The sequence below is a fragment of the Peromyscus maniculatus genome, chromosome 4 (assembly GCF_049852395.1).
Source record: "Peromyscus maniculatus bairdii isolate BWxNUB_F1_BW_parent chromosome 4, HU_Pman_BW_mat_3.1, whole genome shotgun sequence".
Classification (NCBI taxonomy): domain Eukaryota; kingdom Metazoa; phylum Chordata; class Mammalia; order Rodentia; family Cricetidae; genus Peromyscus; species Peromyscus maniculatus.
The window spans coordinates 84,478,926-84,494,602 of record NC_134855.1 but is presented as its reverse complement, the minus strand read 5'-3'; the positions used below and the strand labels follow the sequence as shown (position 1 = coordinate 84,494,602).

General features: G+C 35.4%; 1 long non-coding RNA gene across 2 annotated transcripts in view; it reads left to right on the top strand.

Moving 5' to 3' along the window:
* Positions 1 to 15,677, top strand: part of LOC121828769 (uncharacterized) — a 99,733-nt gene that overhangs the window by 82,408 nt on the left and 1,648 nt on the right. For both annotated transcript variants that reach the window (XR_006071324.2, XR_006071323.2), the window contains exon 4: positions 2,359 to 2,398. This is a non-coding gene — a long non-coding RNA (uncharacterized LOC121828769). The remainder of the gene's footprint in view (positions 1 to 2,358; positions 2,399 to 15,677) is intronic.

The window sequence follows — 15,677 nt, the reverse complement described above, 5'->3', positions numbered from 1 at the left end:
ATCTATAAAACATTAAGTTTTCCAATCCTCATGTTATAGAAAAGAAAATTAAGGCAAAATTAGCTTAAGCTATTTCTTAGTAAAATATAGGTAAAAAAGAGCAAGGATTTAAGTTGGGAAGACCCAGGAGAATCTTTTAGGTAGATTGTTATCCAAAAGAATTAGAAAATTGTTATTACCTTATGTAAATTTTAATAGCAACTTTTGGCTATTCTCAAATGTGTATGCATATAGTCTTATTTATGCTTGAGTTTTTACATGCAAATATGTTTATGTGCTTAATAAATAATTTATAATATAAATTATAGCACTCAGGTGGCTGAGATAGAAGAACTGTTAGTTCAAGGCCACCCTGGACCACATAATATAGCAATCTATTACAATACTGGTTTTTGTCAATTCATGAGAATAGAAGGTCTTTGCATTTTCTGGTGTCTTCTTGAACTTATTTGTTTATTACAGGAAATTCTTGGAACACTTGGAACATTTGACTGATAAAATACTCTGAGGCATAGACTCAGACAAGAAATTTCTGAAAGGTTCCAATAGTACTGAAAATATTCTAAGTGTACAAATGGGATTACATTATGTTAAAAATCTTGTACAGCAGAGGAACTAGTGAAGAGACAGCATTCAGAATAGGAAGGGAGAAGATTGTTGCCAAGTATGCATCAGACAAGAAATTAATATCTAGAATATATAAAGAATTACTATCTAGAATATATAATGAATGGCAAAATTAAGCATCAAATAAACAAACCATCCAATCAATAAATGAGTTAATGAAATGAAAGTTCTCACCAAAAAAAGAAAGAAAAGAAAAAGAAATGGTCAGTAAGTATCTAAAGGAGCTACTGGCTAAAAAAAAAATAATAATAAAAATAAAAAAATAAAAACTGCCATGGGGTATTACTATTCCTAATTAGAATAACTGACATTAAGAAAACAAAACAAATTCTGGTTAAAGATGCAGTGGTGGCAGAAAATTTACCTTGCTTGTGGGAGTGTAAACTAGTAAACCAACTATGAAAGTTAGTGTAGAGTTTCCCCAAGCAACTAAAAAAAAAATCTACCAAATGGCACAACTTTACCACTCAGGATATATAGTGGACAGACTGTAAGTCACCAACAAGATACCAGATGCACACAGAACCATGTTTACTGCTGTACTATTCACAATAGATAAGAAATAAAACCATCCTAGGTATCCATCAATAAATAGCCATGATATGCTATGGAAAATGTGACTCATAAGAATAGAATAGTTTTAGTTATAAATAAAAATGAAATAAAAATAATTGCAGGAAAGTGGACAGGTCTGAGATAATTATGCTAAGTGGAATAAACCAGATTAATAAATTTATGTTACATTTAAATGCACATCCACTAACCTTACTGAAACCCAAATATGTGTAGGTCATACAGTTTTGAGAGGGACCAAGAGAGAAGAGGGGGAGTTTTTAAGGGTGTGGGAGCAAAGGTAACAAAATACATGTAACAGAGAAGAATAAGGGACAACTATTTAGGAGAGAGAGTACCACTCCAGGAGAAACAGGAATATGGGAAAGGAACGTGTGGAAAGGATGGAGGATAAAAGATCCAAAGTATAATGTTATATGTGCATCCAAGTTTGAAAATACCATAATGAAACTCATCGATCCATATCATAACTTTAAAAAGGAATGAAGAAATTACTATATATAAGCAGAATGACCATTGGAAATAGTCATGTTGGATTTGCTTTCATTCTTTTTTTTTCTTGTTTCTGTTTTTTTTATTTATTTTACAACACCATTCAGTTCAACATAATAGCCACAGATTCCCCTGTTCTCACCCTCACGCCACCCTCCCGCTCCCCCCAGCCCACCCCCCATTCCCACCTCCTCCAGATCAAGGTCTCCCCCGAGGACCGGGGTCGACCTGGTAGACTCAGTCCAGGCAGGTCCAGTCCCCCCCTCAGAAATAAAGAAATTAAAGACTTCCTAGAGATCAATGAAAATGAAGACACCACATACCCAAACTTATGGAACACTATGAAAGCAGTGCTAAGAGGGAAATTCATAGCACTAAATGCCCACATAAAGAAGTTGGAGAAATCCCACACTAGTGACTTAACAGCACACCTGAAAGCTCTAGAACAAGAAGAAGCAAAGTCTCCCAGGAAGAATAGACGCCAGGAAATTATCAAAGTGAGAGGTGAAATTAATAAATTAGAAACTAAGAGAATAATACAAAAAAATAATGAAACAAAGAGTTGGTTCTTTGGATTTGCTTTCATTCTTATTGTTGCTTAATAAGCTTCATGTACTAAAAAACAAATCTCTCAATATTTTCTAAATCCTTTCTGCTCTACCTTAGGATGAACAGACCAACTCATAATGAAGAGACAGAGATTCAGGTATTTTATAGTAGTTCTGACATCCATGGCAGTGCAACTAAATTCTCAGTGTGTATCCTGACAAGTAACAATTATTTTTAGTTAAAGATTTACTTTACAGTATTTATTTATGTGTTTGTGTCTGTATATGCACATGTGAGTACAGGTATCCATGGAAGCCAAAAGAGGGCATCCTATCCTCTGGAGCTAGAATTACAAGAAGTTTTGAGCCACCAAGTGTGGGTTCTGGGAACTAAGTATTGGTGCTCTTTTTTAAAGAGGAGCCAGTCTCTTAATCATTGAGCCACCTCTCTGGCCCCCTGAAATAAACATTGATAGTTGTCCCTTTATGTCACAGATATGTTCTAAAATGCATTATTTTTATTCATATTTTCACATACTCTATTCAGTCATTTATTTACTTATTACCCAGTCCATCCATAGGATATTATGAGCAAGTTTCCAATGGTGCAGGAAAGAAAATATAAACTTTTTTGAGCTCCCAAATTATCCACGTGGCTAAATAATATAATAAGTACTCAAGTTGTGAAATATGGTATATAATAATAGCTTCCCAATGTGACCGGTATCCTATGGTGTGGGTCCTGCAACTTTTTTCTAGAACAGAAAGTGATTTGCCTTGAAGCTGTGGATTCCTTTGAATGACTATGAGTCAGACAGTCTTTTGGGACAGGAGCAGAGGATGTATATTACTGCGTTTCCTGTGAATATTCTCTTCCACAGAAACAGCCTTTGTTCTCCAATAATTATTTTAAGATACTTTGCAAGATGACACCATATTTGGCATCTTCACTTTTAAATTTTTGTTTAGCGTGAAGAGAGAGATACCAAACCACATCTTATGACTGGTACAGCAAGAACTCAGAACATTCTTCTGAAAGCTGGGAACGAGCTAAGTGATCTAAATTCACTCATTCACAGATCCATTTAACAATTAAGCATTCATAAGTATCTCTTGTTGCCAGGAACTGTCTCATGTAATTCAAATGTATCAATGAATTTAAAAAGTCTTGGGCAAAAAAAAAAGTTTGTTTTTTTTAAATAAGTTAATAAAAGTAATCCTCAAAGATTTGAAAGGAGTCAGGGCTTTGCCTTTATAGATGTTTTGAAGGAGTCGAAAAAGGTTCAGAGGTGAAGTCTGGCAGAGCCATTGAGAGATCAGTAAAGGAATGGGCATAATGGAAGCTGCGTGATCAAGGGAAGAGAGTATCTAGAGATAGGCCACATGAGCAAAGAAGAAGAGGCAGGCAGCATGGCCATTTAGAGTGATAATTATTTTGGCTTTAGCACATGAGACATTGGAATCCATGGACTGACTTTATGTATAAGTGATATTATAGAACTTTATAAGTCATACCCTGATGCTGTGGATTAAGTACAGACTGAGTGGCTGCAGATTTAGAATCTATCAAAGTAAACCAGGAAAGAGATGACAGGGTGTCAGAACAAGATACTCAAAATGATGGTTATAATACTCTCTTTATTTTACAAACAGAGTTTTTTTTGTGTGTGTATGTGTGCATGTGTGTGTATGTATGTGTGTATGCATGTATACACATGTAGACAAATACATACATGTAGAGAACAGAGAAGAGCTTACATTTTTACTTATGCATTGTTTGTCTTTTATTTTAGACAGGCTATCCCTTTGGCTTAGTGCTTACTAATTAAACTAGGCTGCTGCCTAGCAAGTCCAAGGGATTCTCTTGTTTCAGCCTCTCCAGGGATTATGAGCCTGTATAACCATGCCTCACTTTTACTTGGCAGCTGGAAATAAACCTCGTGTCCTCATACTCGCAAGGGAAGTGCTTTACTGACAGAGCCATCCATCTCCTCTGCCCCAAGAAACAGGGATTTTCAAAGGATATAAAATGTGACAAAAGAAAAAATAATTCTGCTGTATTTGTATTAATTAATTGATTATTCAATTAATAATTAATTAATAATTAACTAGAAATATATGGTTGCTATCTAGTGATAAAGCACAAACGGCTAAGCAGACAAGGATCAGAGGGTTAGACCAAAGTTTACTAAGTTTAAATTATATTTTGAATATTAAAGGGCAATGGCATGTTGAAAACAAGTATGTCAGGCAATAATTCACATGCTACTCTGTTTTATTATCTGCACAACTGTCTCATGTATTTACGTAAAACTGTAGAAGACACTGCCTCATTCTTTTTTACACTGTCTGTTACAGATGTATTTATTCCCCAAAGTCAGGGTTCATATTTACCGTGTGTTCACACCACCACTCTGACTCTGACTTCACTGCGCCCACACTTATTCCTTCCCCAGCAGTCGGAAGCTGAGATTGCTAAACTGGCACAATGCACTGTCATTTGAACTTTTTAAAACTTATATTACATGAAGCTTCTGAGATGTAAATACTTTTTTTTCTTTCAAATTGTTCTTCATTACTTCCTGAGACAAATTTGCATCTACTCCCTTTTTATCTCTGATTACCAATTTGTTCAAATGTTTTGGAAATGTGGCTGCTCCTGCCTAACATACTGATGTGACCTCAAGGCACAAGGTTAGTCTTCAAAATCACCTAATTCAACATGCTTTCTCTCTCACATACACAAAAATGTATATGTACATTTACATATACTCCCTCATAGCTTCAGTATTCACTAGGTAGGTTAATTATACTAAAATATATTTGATATAGTCCTTATCTCATTAGCTATAGATTCATTCAAATAACTGCTTGTTGGTATCTATTAAGGTTCTAACTATACATAGTCAAAGAGAACAAGATCTCATCTATGAGATTACTCTCTCTGCAGATACAAATACACACACACATACAGAGAGAGAGAGAGAGAGAGAGAGAGAGAGAGAGAGAGAGAGAGAGAGAGAGAGAGAGAGAAGAGGGAGTGCCTTCTTTATTTAATTGGCATTTATTTTCCATGACGTTCCTTGCCCTAGATATCTTCATTCATATTTCTCTTCATCTCACCCAGTTCATACTACTAGAGTTATTTTTGTTTGTTTGCTTTAGTATATTCTACATCTTCCCTTGTTTAGATTTCCATCTATAGCTTTCCTGATCTTTGAATCCAGCTTTATATGTATCCTTCCAGATATTTCTGCACTTGTTTCTCATAAAGCTTCAGTTGAGTGGTAAACAGTTGGGATGATAGTGTACACATTACGCTGTGCTCATTGTTTTTTTTTTTTTTCAAATAGTTCCTTCAACATCCATTACCACGATTGGTCATCAGACAGGAGATTTTTATTGTCTTAGGAAGAGTGATGCAGAGACCAAAATCCTTTACTTTCAATATTCAAAATACAGTTTCTGTATTAAAACGAAAAAGAAAAATTTGAGGAATACTGAATGAATTAGTTTTTGTTGTTTTCAGGATCAGTCAGTCTTCTCTGAGCTGAAAAGGTGATTTTCTTTAGAAGCGAATGGAAATGTAGCATGTCTCTGTTTTTAGGCTACTTGTGAAAAGATGCCCTTTTTTTCTTTTTTATTTTATTTATTTATTATTTTATTATTTTTTTCATTTTACATACCAACCCCAGTTTCCCCTACCTCCCCTTCTTCTACTTCCCCATCTACCTCCCATCCCATGCCCTCATCCACTCCTCAGAGGGGTTAAGGCCTCCCTTGGGTTATCAACAAAGTCTGGCATACCAAGTTGAGGAAGGGCCTACCTAGTCCCTCCCCGCCTGGAAAAGATGCATTTTTCAAGCATACCTCAAACACAGTGTGAAGTGTATTGCTAAAGTGTGGCCATGTGAACACAAACATGCATTAAAACAGGCACATGCAGCCAATAGATAATTTTTATTTATTTTTTATTAAGAATTTTTTTATTCATTTTACATACCAACCACAGATCCTCCGACTTCCCTCTTCCAGGCCCTCCAACCTTCTCCTCAAACCACTCCCCATTCCCTCCTTCAACAAGGTATGGCCTCTCATGAGGCGCCAGCAGAGCCGGGTACATTCAGTAGAGGCAGGTCCAAGCCCCTCCCCCTGCAATAGATAATTTTTAAGAGACTAGTTTATTCTTCCTTCTTATGACTCAGTTTTATGATATTTTTCTATTTGTATTTAAAAATGCTCTTCATGACACATTAAATTGTTTTCATTATTTATTCATTATTCGGTCACTGAGACCTGCAGCTTGGAAAGCACTGACAAACAAAGTGACATAGACATATGTGAGTAGATTGATTTTGATCCAAAATCTAAGCAGTTACTTAACATTTGAATCACCTGAGTCATTAATCTATTCTTTCAGTGTTTTTGACTAACAAAAAAGAAACTTGATCAGGGTTCCATGCTCCTCAGACTTCCTAGTGAGATTTTAATTCCTAAAATGCATTAGCATATTGGGCAGTTGGATTAAAGGATGTTTGAAATTTTGTTTCTTGAAATAAATAGTAATCAGAAGTTGAGATAGCTTCAAGAACGATAGAAGAATGCTTTTTCTGGAGCGAATGAATTTGCAAACCTGGTCACCCAAGAAACTAAAATTTGGCATTGTCCATGAGATGAAACTGTTCATTCTCTACAGGATTCTTACTTTGTCATTCCCAGCGAATACTTACCCTGCCTGTTTTAACGAAAAGCAGAACTGAAGTTGTCGTGGAATCATTCTGTAATTTGCCTGGTAGTAAATCTTCCATTCATGGAGGGCTTCACAGGCAAAATCGGGTGAGCACGTACATTCCCGCCTTTGGGATCTGGTTGAGAAGAAATGTTTATATTTGTATCAGATTTTATTCTAGACAAGGTCACTCACACAACACACCCTAAAAACTGAATTGTCACTTTCGTTGCTGTCAGCATGGAAATATACATGTTAATAGGTTTTGATAAATCTTAGAATTTGTTAAGGAACCTGCTCAATGTCATGAGGTACAAATGAAATTATATCTCTTTAAAATTCAAGTCTTACTTCAAAGACCATTCTCTAGTTCCCTCTTAATACTGTCATTGCAGACAACTCCTTTGCAAGAAAGGCCAGGAGTACCTCAAGGAGGGAGGCATGCCAACCACTACAATATGTTATTACCATTCTAGAATATATGAAAAATGATTTATCATACCATCTTCCTGAAGGAAGTTCAGGAAACTTATTTCAGGGATATTTTCATGTATAGAAAAATTTTTTGAAGCATTATAGTAACATTTCTAAACTATAAATAAGCATCATTTTATTTATCTTTATTTAATAATATATGAACATAATATATCAATTTTTATATTTAAAATTAATACTTTATTAACAGATTTCTTCCTATTTGTGCTTTGTAGAGTGCACAGAATACTAAATAAGTATAGTATTACTATAGACATAAAGAAATTGATTCATTCTGATTGTTATAATGATTTTTCAGAGTTGAACGCTCATTGGCCATTACCATGCTTCACTGAAAACTAAGGTCACTTCTTGTTTATCTTATATGTAATTATTTGATGTAGGAAAAAAATATCTGAAGACCCTAGTGGAATCTTATATTAGTTGTGTCTCATCACATCCTGAAGCCGGATATTGGTCACCTTGCCCTTTTAAGGATATTAAACTATGGTAGGTGGCATATGGCTTATATTCCACTTGCTATGGTGCTTTGCGCTTATGACTCCATCAGGGTTCTTAGTGTTATCCTTATCATAGTAGCCACTGACTTTGCCATTATTACAACTTGTTACCATTACTCTGGCCATTATTATTTTATTTTATAAAGCACCATACAGAAATTATCAAATGGCATTTATTTTTGTGGAGTGGGGGATGGATAGCTCAGTGATAATGCAATTATGTGCCATGCATAATTTCTCAGTGCCATGCATAGTTTCTCAGATGTGGGTCCAAATTTCAATGCTCATAATAATTATGGTGGCTACCCATTATCATTAACCTCATATGCACTTTTGGATTTATGTACACTGTCTTAATTTGTTCTTGCTTGTTTCTGTAGGATGTTTTTAAAAATTTTTTTTTTTTGGCAGTTGTAAAAATTGAAGTACAGTCAATTAAAATATAAACTTTTAAGTTCATGCCCTCATTATTAATCAGTTTTGGTTCTCTTCAGCCTATTAATTTCCATTTGCTAAGCTGCCTCTCTTATGCAAAACTTCTTTCACATCCTTAGAAAGTCAGTCACTGGAGAGACAATTCACCAGGAGAACTGATGTTTAGAATTCAATCATTGACAAAACAGACATTTCTATTACCACCTACATTATTGCTCAAATAGTTTCCCCTTTCTTGAAAGAACATGAGATTCTACCTGAGAATGGTGTCCCCATGGGACACATAGCTTTTATTTTGATAATTTATCTGCTGCTTCAGAGAGATTGATTTTCTTTCTTAAATATACTACAAATATATTACTTTCAATCATAATCTAATGTACTTGAAATTTCCTACTACTTGTATGTATTCCCTGTTGAAGAAAGAGTCTTAAAAATAAAATGTTAAGTAATTGAGCCTTTACACTACTTATCAAGCTCAGCTGAACCTGCTCCATTATGAAAGTGGGGCTTATACTCTAAGGAGTCAGCATTGTTATCAAATGATACAAGAAGGTGATTCTGAGACTCATGAAAATTTCAGAATGAACTGACAGTGTGTCCTATGTCCTATATGATGCTGGGTCTGGCTTCTTTTCATTGGGAGTGACCACCAGCCAGAAGACACTTGGTGAGTGATGGTCTGTCTATCACTGGCATTTTCTTCGTTGCTTTAATAAGTCAGTGTTTGAGGAACTTCTATGAGAACAAATATTCAGAAAGATCTTGATAATTACTTCTCATCACCTCATCCACATTCTAAATATGGCTGTTATTACTTCCAAACTTCTGTCAAACAAAGTCAAATAGTAAAGCCATTTTCAGTTAAATGAGCTAACTCTTGAACTCAACAAGTGTCAAGTATCTTCATATGAATACAGTCAGCCCAATGCAGGAGTTACATTTCTTCCAATTCTGTTTCCTATCCTTTTCATTTATTGAAACACATTCTCTAATTTCTCCTGACACAGAGAATTGCTGTCATTGTACTGGAGTATGTTTCTTCTGAATTTACACTGTACCCATTAAAGCAGAGTGAGATTTGGCTTTATTTATAAGTTTATTACTAATGGCATATATTTAGACAATATTTCCACAACAGTAACTCCTTTCAGGACAACTGCTGGAGGCAAGCTTGTTATAGGATCTTATAATAAGGGAAGAACAATACCTTTAGCAAGAAGATGGTAGGATTCTTCTGTAGGCAAAGTACTTAGGGTTCAGATTTTCAAGATGTATATGAATTCATAACTAGAATTCCTTTTCAAATGATGCTCCAGTTTGGGCATACGTACCATGTAAGACTCTAGAATCAACTTTTATTTCTAGTGCACAATCTTAAAGTTAAATTTTGCTTCTAGATTTCAATGAAGTCAACCCTAAACTTTATAGATAAAATACAGAGTATTTAAGTATTTAGGACCTCCACAATACTCTTTGGTTCTATGATTTTTGGTGTTATTATTTCTGTGTTCTGTATTCCTTACATGAACAGACTAAATAATATACCTTACAATTTGATTTAGCAAGGTGCAGATTTCCATTGCTTCTTCATAGAATCCATCTATTTCATAATAGAATGTGTTGTGATTACTACTGCCCCAATAATTCACCACAAGAACGACCTGTGCACCTACCTTGGTTGCAATTTCAAAACATAATACATAGACTATAATTTTATCAAGTACAAGCTAGGTGGGGGGGCATTAAGGTTAACACAAGGGAACCCACAGAGTTAACTAGCCTGGGGTAGTAGGAACTCGCAGACACTGGACTCACAGCTAGGGACCCTGCATAGGACTGACTTAGACCCTCTACATATGTGTGACAGTTGTGTAGCTTGGTCTACTTGTGAGACTCCTAGCAGTGGGAGGGGGCCTGTCCTGATGCTTTGGCTAGCTTTTGGAAACCTATTCCTCATACTGGCTTGCCTTACACAGCTCTAATACTAGGGGAGGAGCTTAGTCCTACCTCAGCTTGGTATGCAATGCTTTGTTGACACCCATGGGAGGCCTGCCCTTTTCTGAATAGAAACAGAGGAGAACTGGATTGTAGAGAGAAGGCAGAGGAGAGTTGGATGGAGAGATTGGGAGGAGAGAAGGGAGGGAAAACTGTGGCCAGGATGTAAAATAAATGAGTAAATCTAATTAATAAAAATGTTAATATATAATAATGCTATAGCATACATCATGGAACATAAAAGCAATGACTTTAAAGCATATCTAGAAATTCTTTGATACTCTAATAAAGTGTTTTACATCCTAACTCCCAATCACTTCAATCTTGGCTGAACTGAATTACCTATTTGCAACTAACAAAATGCTAGAGATATTATGCTTGGTGACTTAGAGCTTAAAACAATAATAATGAAAGTCTCCATCTGCCTTTTTGGTGATTGTTTAATGTGTCTCAATAAAAGCTGAGGTTAAAAAAAAACCTTAGACATGATAATAGGTGTGTTTCTTCATGCATTAAGGTTTTTGTGGGAAAATATTAAGTCAATTTATTCAAGAGATTAATGGAGTTGCAAATCTTTTAATTAAAATGATGTCAGTGTACCATGGGCTTCAGAATCTCCTATAATACCTATGTATTTGTAACAGGGAGGAGAGTGTCAAGGGCTTCTTGACAGTGAATATGACCTATCTTTGGGTTTCAGTTATTTCTGTAAACCCAAGCCATTGACTAAGTCTGTCTCAATGATAGCCCAAACAAGTAGCACAATACTATGGCTTAGACTGAGTATTAATGAAGTGCAGCTTCTAGGCTGATCCTGTATGCACAATTCTCTTGTAAAGGAACATTTTACTAGTTCTGGCCTTTGCTCTATGATACCCATATTAGTAAATTTTCTTGTTGCTATGATAAAAAAATTACCTGATAAAAGCACCTTAAGAAAGGAACTTTATTTTGGTATACATTTTGAGAATACAGTTCATCATTGTAGTGAATACATGGCAGCAGGAGTGTGAGGTTGCTGATCACATTATTGTCTTTATGTTATTGTAACATTTTCCTTTTCTATTTTTTGAAAGTTTCATACATGCATACAATATTTCTTGATAATATTCGGCATTCATTTTCACATTCAGCTTCCCTCTCAGAACCTCCCATTACATCTTTTTCTAACATTATGTCTTTTTTTGTAAAATTAATTTCTATTTTAAGGCACCAAATCCAGTTAGCATTGCCCATATGTATGTGTATGTGACATCATCTGCTGTGGGATGTTCTTTATGGCAAATGTGTTGCTCTGATTGGTCAATAAATAAAACACTGATTGGCTAGTGGCTAGGCAGGAAGTATAGGAGGGACTAACAAAAAGGAGAAAAGAAAGAACAGGAAGGCAGAAGGAGTCACTGCCAGCCACCACCAGGACAAGCAGCATGTGAAGATGCCAGTAAGCCACGAGCCACATGGCAAGGTATAGATTTATGGAAATGGATTAATTTAAGCTATAAGAACAGTTAGCAAGAAGCCTGCCACGGCCATACAGTTTGTAAGCAATATAAGTCTCTGTGTTTACTTGGTTGGGTCTGAGTGGCTGTGGGACTGGCAGGTAACAAAGATTTGTCCTGACTGTGGGCCAGGCAGGAAAACTCTAGCAACAGTCATCCTTGCCAGAAATAAGGGATAAACCAATGATCAAACCCTCAAAGAAAAGTAACTCTCCACACTGGCAGTCACTAACTAGCCAAAACTACTCAGTAAAAATTGGGTTCTTGGGGACCCCTCCCATCTCCTTGCTGGAATTTTTAACCAGCATGATCTTGTACAGATCTTGTGCAGAAAACCCCAGCTGCATTAAGTTCATGAGATGTGTACATCAGCCATGTCATGTCCAGACTACAGTATTTCAGTGCTCTCCTAGCCATCCTTCAGCTCTGATATTCTTTCTGCTTCCTCCTTTGTGATGTTTTCTTAACCACGTGTTTATTTGAAACATTGATAAAAATATCCCACCTTTGTCTGCTGACTCTTAACTGATTGTTCTCAGTACTTTAAACAGCAACATGCCCCTGCATTGACCACTATCCACAATATTAACAAGTTTCTTTGACCAAAATATACTGCAAATATATGGAAATCAGTTTGATAACATGAATGTTTAGAAAAAAAAATGTTTTTTTCTTTGAATGTATGACATCCCTAGTCATGAATTTGGCCATGTTGACAGTACCAGACATAAATTCCCTGCTGTAGAGAAGGCCTCAAATTCAATCAAGAAAGCACTTGATTTCTTACTCCTGTAAAAATTCTTGTCCTCTTATTCCATCACTGGGGTCTTCTTGTCTAACAGGTTGATATTGTAGCAAACAGGGTGCAACATTGGATACGACTATTAATGTCTTCTTTCCTCCAGCATTATTATGCTTTTCAGGTGCTCTTAATTTTTAACTTGATGTTCTTAGGATGGTTAATCTCTATTATTAGCCTACGAGATATGTAAAGCACACCACTGGTTATTTCCCAGAGAATGTGTCCAGAGAAATTTTTTTACTAACAACAATACCAATCCTAAATATAGACAGAAGCAAGCAACAGGTCCTAGGGACATGAATGATAAAGGAGTCAGTGCATCATCTCTCTGTTTCCTGTCTGCTTGATGTGAACTGTTCTATTTGCCCATACTCTCCTCATCATAATGGACTAACACCTCTGAAACAGTGGGAAAAGGAGACTTGACTTCACCAGTTGTTTCCATTAGATATTTAGTCATAGTAACAAGACAGTATTTTAAACAGTCCTTTTTTCATCTCTATGCTCCAATCTAGGTCCCACATTACATTTACTTCTAACTCTCTTTCAATTTACTAGTCTGTGATAGTTTATTATACTAAAATAACTGATAGTCAGTTATACTAATGAACCCATAGTTTTGAGAAGTGCTAATGATGTAGTTCTGCAACTGCTATATCTCTGCTGCTTTATTCAAGGTTGCACAGTACTGTTTGGCAGGAAGGTCACAGAGATCTAGTACCATTCGCATTTCAGAGTACAGTCTATCAGGTTGACTGGTTGTTGTTGTCATAACTTTAATCAGTAACCAAGGCAGTGTTTTGCTAAATTTATCTCATGTAAAGGTCCCCTTTTCCCTTTCTACTTTATAAGATGCAAAGCACACAGTGAAGCAGTAAAGTTCTGTTCCATTTATTTGAGGAAAGATTGTCTGCATTCAGAGTTAAAATTCTTCTGTCTGAGTATTAACTTATTCTGACTAACTTTAGATACCAGTGCATAGACATTTAGCTTGTTTAGCTACTTTGCTGATAACATATATCAGTTCTGAGCAGTAAGAGCTCTTCCTATTGATGCTTGTGTTTTTCTGACAGACCGTGTGTGTGTGTGTGTGTGTGTGTGTGTGTGTGTGTGTGTGCATTAAGAAATTCTTTCTTTTCTGTTAGAAGATATTTTATTTGAGACACATATTGTATATTTTATACCCACTTCTCAAAGGATTTCTAAAAGCTTTACTGGAGACAAAGTATTAGAAACACAATCTGTATGTTAAATGTCCATGCTGTAACTGAGCTGGCATTGCTTCTAAGTCCCCTTACTTGACAGTATATTAAAGATGTAAGTAAATATTAATAAATGTAGAAGTACATAGCTACTAAGATTTAGGCATGCAACCATATATATCTATATTAAAGTGAAACATGAGTTCAGACTCAGATATCTAACTTTAATTCACCAACTCAGGGATATTTCTAGATTATTACCAGTGATAAAACTGACATTCACATTGCCATATATTTACATAATTGTTTAACTCTTATTCACTTTCATAGCAGTATCAGAATCATTAATAGTACTCCTGTGGGAAAACATGTTATTAACTGAAGTACTACCCTTATGTACAATTTGTATTGCTGTTAGTTTAACAGATTCCTCTTCTTTTTACTTAGGTTAGCACTTTCTACTTCAAATTCTTTAATGATTTCATACATTTTTAATATAGCTAGCTTGGTTTATTACAGTCAGAATTCTACCATGAACAACTAAAGAATCCAAATAACAGAGAAATATACTCTGTGTGTGTGTGTGTGTGTGTGTGTGTGTGTGTGTGTGTGTGTGTATGGGGTAGAGTTAAAGATTACCTGACTTTGAAACATATCAAAACACCTAAACTCCTAAGTCTTACAACAAAGTAGTGCTAAGCAAAAATATAGAACAATGGAACAAAATAGGAAGACCAAAAATAAATTCATTTCTTTAATATAGACTTCATTTCAAAAAAGACAGCAAGAGCACACAACATGGAAAGTATAATCTCTATAGTTAGTGATACTTAGCAAGCTGTGTGTCTATATGTAAAATAAAATTTGGCTCATCTCTCATAAAACACACACACACACACACACACACATACACACACACAACTTTCAAAACATACTAAAAACTTAAATGTACAGTCTGGAAATATAAAAATATAAGATAATATAATAGAAATGTTTACACTAGGCTGTGAATTAAGTTCTGCATGTAAGTCCAAAGCATAGGCAACAACAAAATAAACAAAGGGCATTATTTCAAATTAAAAAAAAATTCTGTAATTCTCTGGAGCAAAGAAAAAACCAACAGAGTGAAGAGAAGATCTACAGAATAGGAAAAACTATTATCTATACTTTTTGTAAGGGATTAGCTATTCAAAATATATCACAGTGAATTAAAACAACCCAATGCTAAGAAAACATGCTCATTATTTAAATAAAAATGTAAATGACAAGTATAGACAACTCTTAAAAAATAAATACAAATGGACAAAAAATGTCCAATTATTGTTGTCATCAGGAGAATGTACACTGAGGGATTATCTCACAACTGTTAGAGAATATATTCACATAAAGATGATAGTTGTTGACAAAAATGTGGAAGAAAAGAAACTCTAGTACTGTGTAGTTTGGAATGAAAACCTATACATTCATTATGAAAGGAATACAAGTATGTCTCTGTAGCATGAATCTTAAAAGTTCTTATTAATAAAATCAAACCCAGATCCAGGTATTGGGATAAATGCTAAAAGATCAGTGAGACAGAACAAGCCCAGCCACCTCACCTTGCCAATTCCTCAGCTGATACTGTTTCCTCAGGCTGGAAGCCTTTGAGTTCTCATCCAGAAATGAATCTCAACTGAACTGCTTCTTGAAAGACTAAAAGCTTAACCAGCCTATTGTTCCTCGTCCTCACGCCTTAAATACCTTTCTGCCTCCTGCCATTGCTTCCAGGGATTAAAGG